Below are 15,372 nucleotides of genomic sequence, written 5' to 3'. Positions count from 1 at the left end.
CAGCTGAGAAGTTTAAAAGCAGGGGTTGCAGTCTCAGAGTAAGGGGTCCCCTGTTTAGGACTGAGAGGGGGAGAAATTCCTTCACACAATGGAATGGTGAATCTCTGGAATTCTCTATCCTTGAGGGCGTAGAGGCTCAGTCACTGAGTTCATTCAGAACAGGACATTAAAGGAATCGAGGGAGTAGACAATAGACAATAGACAACAGGAGCAGAAGTAGACCATTCAGCCCTTCGAGTCTGCACCGCCATTTTGAGATCATGGCTGATCCTCAACAATCAATATCCTGTTCCTGCCTTGTCCCCATATCCCTTGATTCCCCTATCTATAAGAAACCTATCTAGCTCCTTCTTGAAAGTGCCCAGAGAATTGGCCTCCACTGCCCTCTGACGCAGTGCATTCCACAAATTCACAACCCTCTGGGAGAAGAAGTTTTTCCTCACCTCTGTCCTAAATGGCCTAGCCCTTATTCTTAAATCATGCCCCCTGGTCCTGGACTTCCCCAACATCTGGAACATATTTCCTGTCTCTATCTTGTCCAATCCCTTAATAATGCTGTATGTTTCAATCAGATCCCCTCTCAATCTTCTCAATTCCAGCGTGTACAATCCCAGTCTCTCCAACCTCTCAGCATAAGACAGTCCCGACATCCCCGGAATTAACCTCGTAAACCTACGCTGCACGCCCTCTATAGCCAGGATATCCTTCCTTAACCCTGGAGACCAAAACTGTACATAATACTCCAGGAGTGGTCTCACCAGGGCCCTGTACAAATGCAAAAGAATCTCTTTGCTTTTGTACTCAATTCCCCTTGTAATACAGGCCAACATTCCATTAGTCTTCATCACTGCCTGCTGCACTTGCTCATTCACTTTCAGTGACTGATGAACAAGGACTCCTAGATCCCTTTGTATTTCCCCCTTACCTAACCCCACACCATTCAGATAATAATCCGCCTTCCCGTTCCTGTTCCCAAAGTGGATAACCTCACACTTATCTACATTAAACTTCATCTGCCAAGTATCTGCCCATTTACCCAACCTATCCAAATCACCTTGAATTCTCCTAACTTCCTCTACACATGTCGCACTGACACCCAACTTTGTATCATCAGCAAACTTGCTAATGTTATTCACAATGCCTTCATCTAAATCATCAACATAGATCGTAAACAGCTGCGGTTCCAGCACCGAGCCCTGTGGCACCCCACTAGTCACGGCCTGCCATTCTGAGAAACATCCATTCACCCCTACCCTTTGTTTCCTATCCGCCAACCAGTTTTCTATCCATGTTAATACCCGCCCCCCAATTCCATGAGCCCTAATTTTACCCACCAATCTCCTGTGCGGCACTTTATCAAATGCCTTCTGAAAGTCAAGGTATACAACATCCACTGAATCTCCCTCGTCTATTTTCCTGGTTACATCCTCAAAAAACTCCAGTAGATTAGTCAAGCATGATTTGCCCTTGGTAAATCCATGTTGACTCGACCCAATCCTATCATTGCTATCCAAATATGCCGCTATTTCATCCTTAATAATGGAGTCTAGCTTCTTCCCCACCACAGATGTTAGGCTAACTGGACGATAGTTCCCCGTTTTCTCCCTCCCTCCTTTCTTAAAAAGTGGGATAACATTAGCCATTCTCCAATCCTCAGGAGCTGACCCCAAATCTAAGGAACATTGGAAAATGATCACCAATGCATCCACAATTTCTAGAGCCACCTCCTTTAGTACCCTGGGATGCAGACCACCTGGACCTGGGGATTTGTCAGTCTTCAGCCCCATTAGTCTACCCATCACCATTTCTTTCCTAATGTCAATCCACTTCGGTTCCTCTGTCACCCTCTGCCTTTTGTCCATCCTTACTTCTGGGAGATTTCTTACATCTTCCCCCATGAAGACAGATCCAAAGTACTTACTAAATTCGACTGCCATCTCCCTGTTTCCCATAATAATTTCACCCGATTCGGTCTTCAAGGGCCCAACATTGTTCCTAACTAACTTCTTTCCCTTCACATACCTAAAAAAGCTTTTGCTATCCTCCTTAATATTCCTGGCTAGCTTGCCTTCGTACCTCATTTTTTCTTCCTGAATTACCTTTTTAGTTAAATTCTGCTGCACCTTAAAAATTTCCCAATCTTCTATCTTCCCACTCAGCTTGGCTCTGCCATACTTCTTCCTTTTTAACACAATGCTACCTCTGACTTCCTTTGTCAGCCACGGTGGCCCCTTTCCTCTCTTTGAGTCTTTCCTTCTCTGGGGAATAAATTGATCCTGCACCTTGTGCATTATTCCCAAGAATACCTGCCATTGCTGTTCCATTGACAATTCTGCTAGGATGCCGCCCAGTCAACTTTAGCCAGCTCCTCCCTCATGGCTCCATAGTCTCCTTTGTTCAACTGCAAAATTGACCCTTCTGATTTGCCCTTTTCCCTCTCCAATTGCAGATAAAAACTTATCATGTTATGGTCACTACCTCCCAATGGCTCCTTTACTTCGAGTTCTCTTATCAAATCCTGCTCATTACACAGCACTAAATCCAGAATAGCCCTCTCCCTGGTCGGCTCTCGTACCAGCTGCTCCAAGAATGCATCCCGGAGGCACTCTATAAACTCCCTTTCCTGGGGTCCAGTACCAGCCTGATTTTCCCAGTCCACTTGCATATTGAAATCCCCCATAACTACTGTGACATTACCCTTGCCACATGCCAACATTAACTCACTATTCAGCTTGCACCCAACATCCATGCCACCGTTCGGAGGCCTGTAGATAACACCCATTAGGGTCTTTTTGCCCTTACAGTTCCTCAGTTTTATCCACACTGACTCTACTTCTCCTGATTCAATGTCCCCCCTTGCAAGGGACTGAATCTCATTCCTCACCAACAGGGCCACCCCACCCCCTCTGCCCACCTTCCTGTCCTTACGATAGCATGTATACCCTTGAAAATTCATTTCCCAGGTCTGATCTCCCTGCAGCCATGTCTCCGTTATCCCAACATCATACTTACCCATTCGTATCTGAGCTTCAAGCTCGCCTACCTTATTCCTGACACTCCGTGCATTCAGATACAGGATTTTTAACCCATTTCTCCTCTCTCCATTCGTATTAATGTTCCGAAATTGTGTAGTTCCTACCTGTCCTCTACCCTCCATCTCGCTACCCTCTCTCTCATTCTGGATCCTCTCACCCTGCAAATTTAGTTTAAATTTAGTAGTGGGAATAGTGCAGGAAGATGCGTAGAGGTAGAAGATCTGTCATGATCATGTTGAACAGCAGAGCAGGCTTGAAGGGCCAGATGGCCTACTCCTGCTCCTAACTCGTGTTCATATGTCAAGAGTCTCAACTGGCTGGGCGTCAAACTTTGATCATTTGCTCCTGTGAAGCCCCTTTGGGTCATGCTGTGTTGACGATGCTACACAAGTGCCTTGTTTCTGCAGAGCTCCCCTGATGTCCTTGTTCAGACAGTTCCACAGGCTCTGCCTGCCTGCAGCTGTAACTTCCCCCAACCCCAGGACTCACCCTTGTGTGAGCCCTTTCTGTGTCTGTCTCCACAGCAAATCTCAGAACGATATCCAACGATGGGCCACAAAACGGCCAAGCCTGACCCGTTTATCAGCATAAGGCTACAATGGCAGAGGAGGAGGCCATTCACCCCAATGACTCCATGCCAGCTCCATGCCAGAATCAAAACCCTATTGCCCAACACCCACACACTCCTCCCACAGGGTCCCCTCCCCACACTCTCACCTTCTCTCCCCACCTCCCTCTATTCCAGGCTCCACCTTCTTCTCCTATCAGATTCCACCATCTGCAGCCCTTTGTCACCTCCACCTCCCAGTCACTATTCCCGCCCTTCCCTCTTCCCTCTGCTTATCACCTCCCCCCCCCCCCCACCTAGATCCACCAGGCTCAAGGACAGCTTCTATCCCACGGTGATAAGACTATTGAACAGTTCCCTCATACGATGAGATGGTCTCTACACCTCACAATCTACCTTGTTTGACCTTGCACCTTATTGTCTGCCTGCACTGCACTTCCCTGTAGCTGTAACACTTTACTCTGCATTCTGTTATTGTTTTTACCCTGTGCTACCTCAATGCACTGTGTAATGAATTGATCTGTACGAACAGAAGGCTAGACCAGTTTTTCACTGTACCTCAGTACAAGTGACAATAATAAACCAGTTCCAATACCACCTATCACCTGCCAGCTCTTGCTCCATCCCTTCCCTCCACGTCTCTACACTGGCTATCTCCCCTCTGTCTCTCAGTCCAGATGAAGGGTCTTGATCCGAAACATCGACTGTCCATTTCCCTCCACAGGAACCCATTGAGTTCCTCCAGCATCTTGTGTGTGTTGCTCCAGATTCCAGCATCAGCCATCTATTGTCTCCCCTGTTGGAGAAATCCTGTCAGTCCCGTTCCCTCACTCTTTCCCTGGAGTCCTGTAAACCATTCCCCTGAGAGCTGTTTCCTTTGCTCCTCTGGGCAGTGAGGTCTGCACCATCACTAAGATATCTTTTCCTTACATCCTCCTTGTCACTTTTGCACATTATTTTAGATCTGTGCCTCCTGGTCCCTGACCCATCCATTAAATGAAACATCTAAATCCATACCTTGCAACCTTCTCTGGTCCAAGGAGAACATCTCCAGCTCTACACCAGCTTTCTTGCAAGAAACCTCATGGCCGTTCAATAGCCAGACTTCCATGTTCTCCCTGTGACCGCGTGGGTTTCCCCCGGGTGCTCCGGCTTCCTCCCACGTCCCTATGAAGGGCGGGTCAGTAGACTGTTTCTGTAGGTGGGTGTGTGGTAGGAGAAGCAGCTGGGGGAGGGGAGGGGTGTAGGGGTGGGGGTGGGATGCAGAGTGTTCATGAGCGTGTGAGTGAGCATGGGTTACAGGGGAATAAGTGGGGGAATGTGACCGATGATTGCTGAGGACCAGCATGAACTCGATGGGCCACATGGCCCCCTTCTATGTTGTAAGAAAATATGACAGATTCAGCAGCCAAATGCACACACAAATCCCCACATTTACAATGAGCAACCATTAACATATCTCTTTATGGAGGATAAATGTCAGCCAGGATATCGATCAGTTCCCACAAGCACCAATTGCATTGACAATGACCAAATGTATTGTAAATTTAGTTCCAGGAAGAACTATTGACCAGGACACCAGTCAGAGTTCACTGCTTATCCTTGAACCATGCTGTCGGATCTTATAGAACACGGAACATAGAACAGTACAGCACAGGAACAGGCCCTTTGGCCCACCATGTCTGTGCCAACCATGATGCCCATCTAACTAATCCCATCTGCCTGCACGTGGTTATATCCATCTATCCCCTGCCTGTTGCTGTGTCTAAATGTCTCGTAAACGCCACTATTGTACCTACCCCCCACCACCACCCCTGGCAGCCTGTTCCAGGCATCCACCGCTCTCTGTGTAAAAAAAAAATTGCCTCATAACTCTCCTTTAAACTTTCCCCTCTAATCTTAAACCTATGCCCTCTAGTATTTGACATTTCCACTCTGGCAAAAAGTCTACCCTATCTATGCCTCTCATAGTTTGATATACTTCTGTCCCCTTTGACTCTCACCAACTTTTACTGTTGCACCATAGAAAGCATCCTATCTGGATGCATCACGGCTTGGTACGGCAACTGCTCTGCCCAGGACCGCAAGAAGCTGCAGAGTTGTGGACACAGCCCAGCGCATCACGGACAGCAGCCTCCCCTCCATGGACTCTGTCTTTACCTCTCGTTGTCTTGGTGTAGCAGCCAGCATAATTAAAGACCCCACCCACCCGGGACATTCTCTCTTCTCTCCTCTTCCATCAGGTAGAAGATACAGGAGCCTGAGGGCACGTACCACCAGACAAGGACAGCTTCTATCCCACTGTGATAAGACTATTGAAAGGTTCCCTTATACAGTGAGATGAACTCTGACCTCACGATCTACCTTGTTGTGACCTTGCACCTTATTGCACTGCACTTTCTCTGTAGCTGTGACACTTTACTCTGTACTGTTATTGTTTTTACCTGTACTACCTCAATGCACTCTGTACTAATTGCACTGTGTAATGAATTGACCTGTACGATCGGTATGCAAGACGAGTTTTTCACTGTACCTCGGTACAAGTGACAATAATACACCAACACCAATACCTTTGGAGAGATAATATATCACACTCAAAAGGCAGCATCCTCAACAGTGAGGCACTCCCTCAGTTCTGTGTGAGAAGAGTCAGCCTGGATTATGTGCGCTGGTCTATGCAGGGGACTTGGAACACTTGATTCAGGGGCCAGAGTGGAACCCACTGAGCGGTGATTGATATCTAACACCTAGCGGTGAAATTGATCGCTGGGTGTGGTTTCCCAATGAGCCATAGCTCAGAAATCCTTCAATGGATGAATATCCAGGCATGTTCTCTGCAAAGGAACATATGGATTAGGAGCAGGAAGAGGCCACTAAGCCCTTTGAGGTGCTCACCCATTTAATAAGATCACAGCTGATCTAATTGTAACCTGACTGCGTTCCCTCATACCCAAAGTAACCACTCATACTTTGCTTGTTGGAATTTCCTCACTTCTGCCTTAAAGATATTCAAAGACTCTGCATCCACTGCCCTTAGAGTCATAGAGTCACACAGCACAGAGACCGGCCCTTTGGCCCAACTAGTCTATGCCAACCCGATGCCCCATCCAAGCTAGTCCCATTTGCCAGCATTTGGCCCACAACCTTCGAAACCTTTCCAATCCGTGGACCTGTCCAACTGCCTTTTAAAAGTTGTTATTGTACCTGCTTCAACCACTTCCTCTGGCAGCTCGTTCCACATAGTGTAAACAAGTTCCTCCTCAAGTTCCTCTTAAATCTTTTGCCTCTCAAGGAGGAGAGGTCCAAAGTCTCATCACTCTCAGAGAAAGAAATTCACTTCATCTGTCTTAAATGGGCAATCCCTCATTTTTAAACAGTTATCCTCATTCTAGATTCTCCTGCAAGAGGTACATGGATAGCAAACGTTTAGAGGGATGTGGGCCAAACGCAAGCAAATGGGACTTGCTCAGGAAGGCACGTTGGTCGGTATGGACAAGTTGGGCTGAAGGGCCTGTTTCCAATGCTGTATGACTCTACAAGAGGAAACATGCTCTCCACATCCACCCTGCTGAGACAACAAAGACTGGTGGCGTTGTGGATCATGTAAAGGATACCAAAGGATACAGCGGGATATAGATCAGTTGCAGATATGGACGGAGAAACGGAGTTTAACCCGGCCAAATGTGAAGTGTTTCACTTTGGAAGATCAAATGTCAAGGGACAGTACACTGTTAATGGCAAGACCCTTGACAGTGTTGATCTACAGAGGGATCTTGGGGTCCAAATCCCTGAAAGTGGCTGCACAAGTTGATAGGGTGGTAAAAATGGCATATGGCATGCTTGCCTTTATTAGTCAAGGCACTGAGTTCACAAGTCAGGAAGTTATGTTGCAGCTTTATAAAACTCTGGTTAGGTCACATCTGGAGTATTGCGTTCAATTCTGATTGCCCCATTATAGGAAGGATGTGGTGGCTTTTTAGAGGGTGCAGAAGCGGTTTACCAGGATGCTGTCTGGATGAGAGGGCATGTGTTTCAACAAGAGGCCAGACAAACTTGGGTTGTTTTCTCTGGAGTGTCGGAGGCTGAGGGGACACCTGATAAAGGTTTATAAGATTATGAGAGGCAGAGATAGAGTAGGTGTATATTTTCCCCAGAGTCGAAACATCTAATACTAGATGGCATTCATTTAAGCTGAGAGGGGGTAAGTTCAAAGGAGATGTGTGGGGCAATTTTTTTTATATACAAAGAGCGGTGGGTGCCTGCAATGTGCTGCCAGGAGTGGTGGTGGTGGAGGCAGATACAATGAGGTGCTTTAAAGGCTCCTAGATAGTCACGTGAATGTGCAGAGAATGGAAGGAAATGGACCTTGTGTAGGCCGAAGTCATTAGTTTAGTTCGGCGTTTAACTACTAGTTTAATTAATTCGGCACAACATCATGGGCCAAAGAGCCTGTTCCTGTGCTGTAGTGTATTCTGTGAGACCCTTCAGGATTTTACGGGTTTAAATCCAGTTCCCTCTCACTCTTCTGAATTCCAGTGGACACGAGCCTGCCCAAACTCTCCTCCAAAGACAACTCACCCATTCCAGCTATTAGTACAGTAAGCCTCTGAACTGGCCCCAAAGTATTAACATCCTTCCTTGAATGAGACTAATACGGTACACATTACTCCAGATGTGGTCTCACCAATCATCTATGGTATAACTGAATTACAACCTCCCTACTCTGTTATTCAGTCTCCTTCACAATAAACAAAAACATTCTGTTAGCATTACTAAATGTCCTTACTAATGAGTGATTTCATTCTTTTGGCCTCTGTCAGAAATTGCCATTGTGTTGGAGGGCAGCAAGTAGTCAGTGGAGGGAGGGAGGGACTGTTACTCTCCAGTCCTGATGGTTCACTGACTGTAAGGTTATCTCGAGGGAAATGTTGAACTTTTACAGAGAACGTCCTGACAGATATTATGAGTGATACATGGCCCAGCAAGAGAGCAAGGCCCCAGCGCTTCCTTACATTGGTTGCCTACACCCCCGGGGGGATCCTCCAGGGACGTGGAGAGTCCAGGTGAAGAGTGCACTTTGGGGAGGGGGAGAAAGACGACTTGTTGCACGGTAATGGGTCTCCACCTTCTGCTGTCTAGACATGCAGCAACACTATCACTCACACTCAGTAACCCAGCTCCGGAGATGCATTTTTAATAAGTATTATGACTTGGTGCTGAGTGAACTGGGAACAGTTGCAAAGGGAGTTTCCTAAATAATACCTGGCTGACAGCCTGCTTCACAGGGTCTCCCCGCCTGTACTGGAAATGATGGGCCAAAGCAATGCAGCAGGACACCCTTGTCCATGGGACCTCAGAGTGAACCACCCTTCACCTCTCTCTCATAGAGTCAGAGAGTCATACAGCACAGAAACAGGCCCTTCGGCCCAACTGGTCCATGCCAACCAAGATTCCCATCTAAGCTAGTCCAAATTGCCTGTGTTTGGCCCATATCCCTCTAAACCTTTCCTATCCATGTACCTGTCCAAATGTCTTTTAAGTGTTGTTAATGTACCTGCCTCAACCACTTCCTCTGGCAGCTCGTTCCATACACTCTCTGGGTGAAAAAGTTGCCCCTCTCCTCTTCACCACCAGTTACTCACCCAGGCTACTCCGGCATCCCACCGCCTCTACCAGCAGGGTAGAGGAGCAGGGGACCACCACAACCTGCAGACTCCCAACTGACATAGAACAGTACAGCACAGGAACAGGCCCTTCAGCCCACGATATCTGTGCCGACCATGATGCCAAATGAAACTAATCCCATTTGCCTGCACATGGTCCGTATCCCTCCATTCCCTGCCTGTTCCTGTGTCTGTCTCAATGCCTCTTAAACACCTCTATTGTATATGTTTCCACCACCTCCACTGGCAACTCTTTCCAAGCATCCACCACGCTCTGTGTAAAAAAAACTTGCCCCCCTCACCTTAAACCTATGCCCTCTAGTATTTGACATTTCTACGCTGGGGAAAAGATTCAGACTGTCTATCCTATCTATCTCTCTCCTAATTTTAAAAACCTATCAGGTCTCTCCCCAGCCACCAACATTCAAGCAATCCAAATCTGTGCAACCTCTCTTTATAGCTAATGGTCTCTAATCCAGGCAGCATCCTGGTGAACCTCTTCTGCTCCCTCTCCAAAGCCTCCACATCCTTCCTGTAATGTGGCAACACAATACTCCAAATGCAGTGAAACACGTGACATGTAAACATATCACCAGTCCTTCATCGTCACTGGGTCTAAACCCTGGAACTCCCTCCACAACAGCACTGTGGGAGCACCTTCACCAGACAGACTGCAGCGGTTCAGGGTGGTGGTCATCCCCACCTTCTCAAGGGCAATTAGAGATGGGCAGTAAATGCTGCTCAGTGATGGCCAGCTCCCAAAATAAAATTAATTTTAAAGAAAAGGCAAGATAAGGCTGCCCTTTGCCAACCTCACCTCCTGATCATTTGGCAGTGGTAACAGTTTTGACATTATGCCCAGGTACTGGGGCAAGGTTACGGAACCCTGGTTACGTGAATGTCAGACACACAGGGAAAGGATTGAAGGCAGACTGTCAGGATGTGCTCCATCACCCAACCTACACTTTTGCTGTCAGAACGTGGACTTGATCTGGTTTTCTGTTACAGATGGTCACATCACATTGTCCGGTCTGTCAGGAGTGTGTGGGAGGTCTGGTCCACTACTGGTTCTGTAGTGTTGGTGATGAGGTCCATTGTCTCTTGCTGTAAATGAGCTGCATCTGAGCGTCTCCTACTGTGGATCTGAGCCGTGACCAGCTGCACCTCTGCCTGGTACAGTAACTGTAACATCTCCGACCATAAGTCTTTGCAGAGAATTGTGAGTACAGCGGGAAAGATCATTGGAGAATCTCTTCCCTCCATCCTGGACATCTACAACACCCGATGCACACGCAAGGTCTGCAGAATCATAGGTGACCCTTCTCACCCCTCCCACTGCCGTCTGGCAAGCGGTACCAGAGCATCCGGGCCAGAACTACTAGACTGTACAATAGTACTTTCCCCCCAGGCTGTCAGGCTCCTGAATACCCTGGAGACAGTTTCAGACAAATGCCGCGTCAAAAGCCCTGGTTTGCACAACGGCGTATAAGAACTTTGGCTGCTGCTGAACATGTTTACACAATTAGTGCAACACACTGAGTTCTGTATTTTCTACGTCCAACTAGGTTTTGCACTAACTCTGCACTCAATTTGCACTGTTTTTTGCACTATTTGTACTTGCACAATTTTTTCTTTGTCTGCATTTATTGTATGTCCTCTGTTGTGAGAGTCTGGGGGAAATGACATTTCGTTCCTCCATGTGGTTTTGTAGCATATGGGTGAATGACAATAAAGTAACTTGAACTTAATCTTGGTGTCTTCCTGCTGTAGATCGGGCAATAATGAGTTCAACTCAGCAGAGAACGTCCTGGCAGACATGATACATCGCTCATCCATTGGTTGCTTACGCTCCCAGCAGGATTCTTCAAGAACATGGAGACTCCAGGTGAAGACCCAAAGACTGCACTTTGGGGAAAGGTTAAATGAGAGGATCTGTTGCACCAGGTAATGGGTCTCCAATTTCTGCTGTCCAGACATGTGCGAGATGAAACTGGAGCACCCGGGGGAAACCCACGTGGTCACAGGGAGAATGTGCAAACTCCACACAAACAGCGCCAGAGGTCGGGATTGAACCCGGGTCTCTGGAGCTGTGAGGCAGCAGTACTACCTGCTATGCCACCTTCGTCAGGGTTGGTTCCTTCATGTCACAGGCAGAGATTGAGTCCTTTCACCGTCACTCTCCGCCCACTACGCTGTCTAGAGGAGCCAGGGCCGTCTGCAGTTGATACCAGCAAGTCCTCCCCTCCCCACCCAGACCAAACGCTGAGCACTATTGTGCACTGCTCATTCAGGCTGAATGTGAAGGTTACAGCAGGATATGGATCAGATGGAAAGTTGGGCAGAGAGTTGGCAGATGAAATTTAATTGCCAGATTAAGGTTTAATCTGACACTGGGTATAGACAGAGTTAATGCGAGTAGGCTCTTTCCACCTAGATTAGGAGAGATAAATACGAGAGGACATGGCTTTAGGGTGAAAGGGGAAAGGTTTAGGGGGAACTTCTTCACTCAGGGAGTGGTGGGAGTGTGGAACGAGCTGCCATCTGATGTGGTAAATATGGGGTGTCGGTAAGGGTTAGTCAGGGAGTTGGCTGGGATTGTATGATGTTAGGTTTAGGGGAAGGGGCTGCGGATGGTGGTAGTGAATTTAGGACCTGGGTGTAAGTGTTTGGGGGGAATGTACGTGAGTGTATGTGGGATCAGGAGGGGTACCTGTCGGCTGGTCTGTGTGAGGAAGCTGTCTGTGACTCCATATCTTAACAGGGTGGGAAATTGTGATTGTGGAGGGTTTTGCTATGTGGGGGTGTTGGCTACGATTAGTCGGGGAGTTGGCTTGGGTTAGACTACTTACCTAGTTTTAGGTTAGGTTAGGTTACTTACCAAAAAAAAACAAGGAATGAACTTGCCAGGGACAGGGTACAACAAAGTTTCATCAGACTGGTTCCTGGGGCAGAGGGCTTGCCAAGTGAGGAGAGATGGTGTAGTCTTCAGAGTTTAGAAGAATGAGAGGAAACCTCATAGAGATGTACAAAATTCAGACAGAGCTCGACAGGCTGGGTGCAGGGAGGATGCTTCTTCCAGCTGATAAGTCTAGAACAAGGAGTCACAGATTTAGAATAAGGGGTTAGCTGTTTAGGACTGGGATGGGAAGAAATTTCTTCATAGGGTGTGAATCTTTGGAATTCTCTACCTTGGAAGACTATGGAGGCTCAGTCACTGAGTTTATTGCTTGATTTCTGGAGATTGATATCAAGGGATCATGGGGATAGTGCAGGTTAATGGCACTGAGATCAGCCGTGATCTTGAGGGACAGTGGGGTAGGCCTGGAGGGGCCAAATGGCCTCTTCCTGCTCTGTGGAGTTACACATCAACCTAATTCTCAAGAAGTTCCAAGTAATACACTGCTGGGATTTTGAAAACAAAAAATGCTGGACTCAGCGGGTCGGGCAGTGTACGTGGAGAGAAAAATGATGTCAGGGCTTCAGAGCACTGACCTCCCATCAGAGCTGGGGAAAGTTTGAGATAAACAGGTATTAAGTTGCAGAGGAAGGTGGGGAGGGGCTTGGGAGAAAACCAAGAAAGGGAGGAGAGATCAAATGACAAAAGGTAACAAAAGTCAAGGGGAGGGGTTGATGAAATATAAGCATTTGAAATGGTCAATAAAATGTGGAAGGAATGCAGGATATCTGAAATAAAAATGGCAAAATTGCTGATTATTTGAAATGTTTAAATATCAGTTTGGAAGGTTGCATTGTGCCTGGTTAAAAGGAGAGATATTGTTCGCTGAGCTTTGTTGGAACAGTGTAGGAGGCGGTGGACAGAGAGGTCACAGTCGGAGTGGGCTGCTGAATTAAAGTGATATAGACACTGGAAGCTGTGTCACGCTCAAAAGCTGAATCATGGCATTCTGCCAAGCGGTCACTCAATCTGCATTCGGTCACCCCAGTGCCACAGGCAGCAGGTACAGTACTATAAACTGAGCAGAGGCTACTCAGAGTGGAATATTTGGGCCCCTGGAAGGTGGGGAGGGAGGAGCTTAGGCACCTCTTTCCCTGGTTGGGAGAGTGGTGGAGGTTACCGTCTGACTGGAATGCTGAATGGGGGAGGAGATGGGAGGATGTGCCCGGTTGTGATGTCACATTGGAAATGTCAGAAACTGCAGAGGAATAAAAAGAGTGGTAACAGAATGTTTTCCTGGGATCAGGGAGAAGGAGCTGTGTGGCAAATTCCCCACACTCCTGATCATCCATTCTGGAATGACGTCAGGCTAGGGGAGCAACCATTAACCAGACTCAACAACAGCACGTTCTCCGTCAGGCAGTGGTCACTTAGAAGGGGTGCACTCTGTCCTTGAAGCTGGAGGAGAGGGTGGGGGGGGGGGGGGGGAGAAAGCCTCACGCCACCCTCTCCCCTGTGACAAACTCTTACCCACCCAACCCTACAGAGGGCCCAGTGATTGTGGATGGTTACATTACTATACTGGTAACTTGCACATTGATGTAATCCCAAAGAAGGCACACCAGCAGCTCTACTTCATCAGGAGTTTGAGGAGATTTGATACGTTTCCAAAGAATCTTGCAAATTTCTATAGATGTACGGTGGAGAGCACTCTGACTGGTTGCATCACTGCCTGGTATGGAGGCTCCAATACACGGGATCGCAAGAGGCTGCAGAGGGTTGTAGACTCAGCCTGCTCCATCACGGGCACAACCCTCCCCACCATCGAGGACATCTTCAAGAGGCGGTGTCTCAAGAAGGCAGCACCCATCATTAAGGACCCTCACCACCCAGGACAGGGCCTCTTCTTGTTACTGCCATCAGGGAGGAGGTACAGGAGCCTGAAGACCCACACTCAATGATTCAGAAACAGTTTCTTCCCCTCCATCATCAGATTTCTGAACGGTCCATGAACACTACCTTGTTATTCCTTTTGTTTTTGCACTATTTATTTATTTTGTAACTTATAGTAATTTTTATGCCTTTGCACTGTACTGCTGCTGCAAGACAACACATTTCATGTCATACAAGTCAGTGATAATAAACCTGATTCTGGATTAACAATCCAAAGATCAAAGTTCAAATCCCATCCCCAGATTGTTAGCCCAGACTGTTGCTGAAATTCAATTCAGCTAATCTGGAATTCAGAACACAGCTGGTTTAAGAACAACAGGATATTCATAAAAACCCATGGAATTGGGAAGGAATTTTCCCATCCATATCTGGTCCTGCATAGAAGTCACTCCCAGATCTGGAACCAACAACGAGATCGAATTCAAAACGGTTGAGCAAGGCTGGACAATTAGGGATGGGCTTAAATGTTGGTCTTAACAGTGATGGTCAAATCCTCAAAAAGCAAATAATTAATTCAGTCCCTGTGGACATCAGGCCATTCTACACATGAGCATTTTCCAAACAGAAGATTTAAAAATGGTTTTAATGGGTTTATAGCACAAGGGAACATCCATCCCATTATGCCCAACCCATGTCTGATCAAGCTATCAAGCTGGGGCACTCTTGCACAGTCAGAAGGATATGGTTCAAGTCCCACTGCAGAGGCATGAACGTGGAAATCCAGGTCACGGAAACAGACCCTTCAGACCACCGAGTTGATGCCGGCTATCAAGCCCCCCTCTGTGCTGATCCTACATTATCCTATTTATTCCCACCACATTCCCATCAACTCCCCCCAGATTCTGCCCCTCACCAGACTAGGAGCAATTTACAGTGGCCAATTAATTATAAAAATGAATTCTTGATCTCTCAATCTACCTCATCATGGCCCTTACACTTTATAGTCTACCTGCATTGCACTCTCTCTGTAACTGTATTCTGAATTGTTTTATTTCCCTTCTGTACTACCTCGATGTATTGATGCATGGAATGATCTGTCTGTATGGCACGCAAAGCTTTTCACTCAGTATCTCAGTACAAGTGGCAATAATAAACCAACTACCAACCCTCGCGTCTTCGAGACAAGCCTCCAGCGAGGTACCAAAGGGATACCACTCTGTTGGAGGTGCCGTCTTTTGGATAAGACATTAAAACCCAGGTTCTGTTTGCCATCCAAGGTGAACGTAAAAGACCCATCATGGGACTGTCCTGGTCGAT

At 47.3% G+C, this 15,372-nt stretch overlaps 1 protein-coding gene across 1 annotated transcript in view; it reads right to left on the bottom strand.

The window, feature by feature from the left end:
- The window catches only part of LOC127569523 (ATP-binding cassette sub-family B member 6-like), a 549,089-nt gene that overhangs the window by 173,704 nt on the left and 360,013 nt on the right, over window positions 1-15,372 (bottom strand). The window lies entirely within an intron of this gene.

Source organism: Pristis pectinata, chromosome 1 (genome assembly GCF_009764475.1).
Source record: "Pristis pectinata isolate sPriPec2 chromosome 1, sPriPec2.1.pri, whole genome shotgun sequence".
NCBI classification, from domain to species: Eukaryota; Metazoa; Chordata; class Chondrichthyes; order Rhinopristiformes; family Pristidae; genus Pristis; species Pristis pectinata.
This window is presented reverse-complemented; position numbering and strand designations above follow the sequence as displayed.